The sequence below is a fragment of the Heteronotia binoei genome, chromosome 12, assembly GCF_032191835.1.
Source record: "Heteronotia binoei isolate CCM8104 ecotype False Entrance Well chromosome 12, APGP_CSIRO_Hbin_v1, whole genome shotgun sequence".
NCBI lineage: Eukaryota > Metazoa > Chordata > Lepidosauria > Squamata > Gekkonidae > Heteronotia > Heteronotia binoei.
In genome coordinates this window covers 23488944-23494943 of record NC_083234.1, presented here as the reverse complement: position 1 = coordinate 23494943, position 6000 = coordinate 23488944, and the positions used below count along the sequence as shown (strand labels likewise).

Here is a 6000-nt window from a genome sequence, read left to right as displayed (position 1 = left end):
GAATTTAGCCTTGCCCAGGGTGCCATATAGCCTAGGGCAGACCCTGTCTCTGAGGGTTCTGGCCTCGGACTTTTCTTGCAGCTGCTGGAAAGAAGAAGAAGATTGATGAGGATGGATTTATATCCTACCCTCCACTCCGAATCTCAGAGCGGCTCACAATCTCCTTTATCTTAGTCTCCCACAACAAACACCCTGTGAGGTAGGTGGGGCTGAGAGAGCTCTCACAGAAGCTGCCCTTTCAAGGACAACTCTATGAGAGCTATGGCTGATCCAAGGCCATTCCAGCAGCTGCAAGTGGAGGAGGGGGAATCAAACCCGGTTCTCCCAGATAAGAGTTTGCCACTACACCAGGCCTGGCATTCTGGAGAGGCCCAGGAAGACCTGCCCACCACTTTCTGTTAAAGGCTGAACCCAGCCTACCCAGCTATGGAATGAGTTCTCCTTTGTAATGAGTTCTCTCTTCAATTTCAAGGGCTCATCTTAACCTTTGGTTTGTGTTAATGCAGAACAAGAGAAAGCTTTAGAAAATTAAGTATCCCCTTTCTGTATTATTTTCATCAAGTATGCACACGCACGTGCAAACAGGTTTAGAAGATCCTGTGCAACCGTTCTACTGATGGAAGAGATTCCCTTGCCCCTGTTCCCTCAGCATCCTAAAACGCCCCCCCTTCAGGGACAGCCCCCTCCCCACAGTGCTAGATTAAATCCCGTGGAGGCCCCTAGGGGGTCAAAATCTTGGGGGCCCCCTCCCAAATGATCTCAGAGACTCCACTACAGCCTGCAGGCACCTTCTTAAAAGCCCCTTTTACTGACCTGCGGGGAGAGGCAAACTTGGTGAGGACGCCAGCAGCAGCCGCACCAGGCAAGTCGGGCAAAGAGCAGCTCAGTTGCTGGCTGCATGTGCAGGCTGGGAGGGCTGCAAGCAGCGGGGAGAGAGCTGGCCTGGGGCCCCTTAAAGGTGTGGAGGCCCATAGGCTGGCCTAGTGCCTACTTGGCCTAATTGTTAACCTGCCTCTGTTTCCCCAACAGCAGAAGACGAGACTCCGAGGGCTGCAGTGGGAGGAGGGACCGCAAAAATCACTTCCCTCTTTCCTTTCTGGAACTCCTTCAGGAGATCCAAGTCTTACACACACACACACACTCTGCTGCACAGGGTTCTATTCCGTGGCACAGTTTCCCAGAAAGGATTCTTGTGGATTAATTGGGGTTGGGGGGGGGGGGTGCAATCCCTTCTTCTGCAGCGAGGCTCTAGGAGACAGCGTGGCTTTCTAACTCGCCTCTCCTGCCAGCCTTTGTCTAGCCACACATTGCAGGGAACAAACCCCACAGAGAGAGAGAAGAGAGAGAGAGGCCCGGCTGCTTCTCTGCCTCTCCTCCCCCTCCTTGCCGCTTCTTCAAAAGCGCCACCTTGGTGGCTTCTCGGCAGCGCCTGATGGGTGCGTCAAAAGCGGGCAGAGACCCGCACCTTGGAAAGCGCCTGCATTCCTCCCCCCCCCCCTCCCCTTCTCCGCCGAGCTTGCCTAGAAAGAAAAGGGGAAAAGCTAGGATTCTATATATCTCTTCCTTAAAGCAGCAGCAGCAGCAGAGCTCCTTGCAGTCTCTTGCTTGCGCTGGAGAGGACTCCAGAGGCGGCGGCGGCGGCGGGGCAGGAGAGGCCAACGGGCAGGCGCTGGGTATCCTCCGGGCAGCGACCCACGAGCCCCTCTTGTCCCGGGCCCCGAGAGGCCCTCGCGCCGCAGCCGGAGAGTTGGCCCGCCGGCCCCACCCCCTTCCTCCCCCCCCCACACCCCGTCCATTCAGAAGAGATGATGCGGGCGTCACATGGGCCCCGCTGCCCGGCCTCCCCTCCCCGCCGGCCCCTTTAAAGCGCCCGGTGACACCCAGCCTGCATTTGTACTACACGCACCCGCCCCCCCCTATGGAGGCAGCCGGGCAGGGGGAGCCAGCGGCGGCGGCGGCGGAGAGGGACCCTTAAGCGGCCCCAAGTGGCAGCCGGGATGGAGGAGGCGGTCGGGGGCCAGGGAGGCTGAGAGAGGGGCGTGCACCTGGCCGGGCTGGGGAGAAGCGGCCAGGCTGCGCTCCGACCGCCACCGTCTCCGGCTGAGGATGGCCCGGGTGTGCCGGGTCTCCCCGGAGCCGCCTCGCCAGTGCCACCGCCGCCTCCCTCCAGCGCTGGATGCGCCGAGTGGCCTCGCCGGGTCTCCCGCAGCCTCGCCGGACGCGGGTAAGTTGCTTGGGATTGGGGAGGCTGGCTTTGCGCGCGGAGGGCGAGGGGGGTCCTGCTCCCTTGGGGGCGCTGGAGGATCCCGGCGGGGAGGGCTTGGTTGGTTCCGAAGGCGGGCGGAGCAGCCCAGGGGACGGCGCCAGAAGCTTCCAGGCTGCTTTTCTCGTTTGCGCCCTCCGCGGCTGGCCCTGGGCGAGGCTTGGTTCTGACAGGGCCCGGGAGGGTGCGAGCCGGGGAGCGCAGCCTGCATCCTCTCGCCTGCCCTCTCTGCCCCAGCTTCAGGGAAGTCGAACAAGCGGGGCTGGGAGAGGCAGGGAGGCGACGCACTGCTGAACTGTGGCCGTCCTCTGCAGAGTCCCTCTCCAGGCGGCTCCAAGCCGCCGAGATCCATGCGTTGAGGCTGGTGTCGCTCCACCCGATCGCGCCGCCCGTTGGGGATGCTGGCCGCGGAGGAAAGTTTCGTCTCAGAAATGGGATTTAGTTATTAGCATTATCAGGGGTCGTTTTGTAGGGCGGAAAAGGTGCTGGAGCTCATCCAGGGATTGTTATGCAGCTGCACCTACTGTTCAATGGACGAGGAGGTGGAACTCTCAGAAGGAGGAGGTGGAACTCTCAGAAAGGTTCAGGAGCTGCGCTCCTGTGAGCTCCCGCTGAATCCGAGGCCTGAGCATTATTATTTTGCGATTGCTGGCTTCACTTAGGGGCAGGGTTCCTTGCTACAAGCTACAGGGATAGCTTTTTAAATAAAAATAGGCAAAATGTATGGAGTTCAATAGAACCTCCAGTGACAGAGGCAGTGTGCCCCAAGTGCTGCAGACACCGATCTACTGAGCTGGGGATTTGGAATGGAAACAAGAAGTTTAGTATCAGAAACGGGATGTCATTCATTATTAGCATTAGCATTTTGCAATAGCTGGCTTCACTTAGGGGGAGCGTTCCTTGCCACACACTAAGGGGATAGCTTTAAACATAAAAAGATTAGGCAAAAAATGTATGGAGTTAAATAGATGCTCTCAGGACAGAGGCAGTGTGCCTGAGATGCTGGGGACATAGATCTACTGAGTTGGGGATTTTGATTGGAAACGGAAGTTTAAGTATCAGAAATGTGATTTTTAAAAAAATTTGTTGAGGGGTAGCAGGAATTCCTTGCCACATGATACAATGATGACTTTTTAAAAAAAGGATCAGATGAAAGGTATGGCGTTCAATGAAGCTTCCAGTAACAGAGGCAGTATACCTCAGATGCAGTGGGAACATAGAACTATGGAGTTGGAAATTCCTGCTGAAAAGTGAAGTTTAGCATCAGAAATGCATTTTAAGAACAACTGTGAACGGTGCTAAGGGGGTAGCAGAAATCCGTTACTCCATGATATGATGGTGGCTTTTGAAAAGGATTAGACAAAATGCATGGAGTTAAATGGAACCTCCTCCAGGACACAGAGCAAGAAAAAGGCATGTTACGCCTTGTTGGCAGCCTCAAAGGTTTGGGCTGAGACTGAATGCCGGACAAGATGGACCTTTAGACTGATCAAAGATGGTTCTTTTTACATTCTTCACCCTCACTTTGGAAACTAACAAGCATAGCCTGTCCTGAGATCTTTGAGACAACCACCAAACTGAACACCTGGATAGAGCTGCAGGTTCTCTACATAGCTGTGGGCTGCCCATCCACCTGGTGGGTGGGTGGGTGTGGCCGAGGTTGCCATCAAACTGTTGACAAAATGTGATCTTGACATAGCCAGACCTAGATTGCTCCAGCTACCGAGCCGATGGGTAGTCTGTGCCCTACCTCTCAAGGCTGTTGTTAGCACCACAGTGACATTCTGAGAGGGAGTGTTCTGCGTCCCTTCTGATCCCCTCCTTTAAATTCAACTTGCCGAAGTTTCGCTTTGCCCTTTAATCACTTAACACCAATGGCAGCTGTGGGTGAGATTACATGTAAGTGAATTGGTGGTGCAAAGCCTTTATCACCTTTCCCCCTTCTGTCCTCTTCCTCTGTTATCTGGGTGGGTGTTAAGCTTTATTGATAAAGCAAAAGTGAGGTGCAGTTGAAAGGAACTGAACTTTCTTAGTGCCGCACCAGCTACATCTCCGTATCTTCTCTGGTCCCTTCCTCAAGACCTTTTCTCTCAGTGGAGTTCAAATGAGGAAACAAATGCTGGGGTGGGGGTGTTATGTAGAAGTGGAAGGCATAAAGTAGGTTTATCTTGAGACAGACCATAAGACAGTATTTTCTGCTCTAACTGGCAACAGGATTCCATGGTCTCTGGAAGCCTTTCCTGTCATCTCCTACCTGGTCCATTTTAATTAGACATGTCCGGGATTGAACCTGAGACCTTCTGCATGCCAAACATCTCTACTGCTGAGCGACACCCCCTCCTCATTCATAGTCACAGCCCGAGTTCTAAATAGTGGGGTTCCCCCTCCCACTCTCTCTCTCTCTCTTTTGATATATTGGGGCAGAGATGAGTTAATTTAACTTGTCAGTCTAATTCAGGGGTGGCCAACATGTGGCTGTTTCACATGTATTGTGTGGCTCTTGAAGCTCCCACTGCCCTGTTGGCTGGCTGGGAGAAGGCATTTCTCTCTTTAAATCACTTCTCCAAGTCAAGCCAGTTGGCAGATTGGAGAATTCATTTAAAGTTAAAGTAGCTTTTTCCCCACCTCTCCTCTCCCTCCCTCCCTCCCTCCCGTATCTATCTATCTATCTATCTATCTATCTATCTATCTATCTATCTATCTATCTATCTATCTATCTATCTATCTATCTATCTATCTATCTATCTATCTATCTATCTATCTATCATCTATCATCTATCTATTATCTATCATCTATCATCATCTATCTATCATCTATCTATCATCTTCCTTCCTTCCTTCCTTCCTTCCTTCCTTCCTTCCTTCCTTCCTTCCTTCCTTCCTTCCTTCCTTCCTTCCTTCCTTCCTTCCTTCCTTCCTCCCAGCTCTCAAACATCTGATGTTCATGTATTGTGGCTCTCAAACATCTGGCATTTATGCTATGTGGCTCTTACATTACGAACGTTTGGCCATCCCTGGTCTAATTTGTCACATTTGATGCTATGCAAATTTAGATGGTAAAGACCTATGGGCAGAGACCTTTACTTTGTGAAGCGCCCTGTCTTTGGAGTGGTTATCTTATATGGGGTTGCTGTGGTATAGTGGCTAAGGGACTTCCGATGCAATTCTTTTAAAAGATTTATTTCAGTCTAGGCCCTTTGAAATCAAAGGGTTTATATTGGAATAAGTCTGCAGAAGATGGCACCATAAGCTGCAAATCAGGATGTTCTGTGTACGAATCTTGCCTCTGCTTTAAATGTTCGATGTGCCCTTGAGCATGTCTCAGTTCCCCTACGTCTGCCACACTGGGAGCATAATATTGACATACCTTATAGGTGAGTTGTAAAAACTGCAGCCAGCTAGCATGTGAAAACATGTAACACTCTAGAAGACACATCATAATATAAGTATTAATCCATGATGACTAATCCTACAGAGCCCTGCATGTGTAAAGTGTTGTCTGACTCATGGTGACCCCAGCAATGAGCTTTCAAGGCAAGGGAAAAAGCAGAAGGGTTTGCCGTTGCCTTCCTCTGCAGAGTCTTCCTTGGTGGTCTCCCTTCCCAGTACTGCTTAGCTTCTGAGATCTGGTGAGATTGGGCTATACCATACCTCATTCCCTGCATAAATAGTTCTCGGTACACAAAGATATTTAGCAGCATTCCAGAGTCCAGACACCCAAGCAGACTCAATTATCC

General features: G+C 51.9%; 1 protein-coding gene across 2 annotated transcripts in view; it reads left to right on the top strand.

Annotated features, from left to right (window-relative positions):
- Nucleotides 1–2185: 2185 nt before the first annotated feature.
- Nucleotides 2186–6000, top strand: part of KCNJ5 (potassium inwardly rectifying channel subfamily J member 5) — a 75716-nt gene continuing 71901 nt past the window's right edge. Inside the window, exon 1 of one of the 2 annotated variants that reach the window (XM_060251199.1) lies at nt 2186–2224. The gene's annotated coding sequence lies outside the window, so the exon portion shown is untranslated. The remainder of the gene's footprint in view (nt 2225–6000) is intronic. The other variant, XM_060251198.1, reaches the window with a different exon arrangement.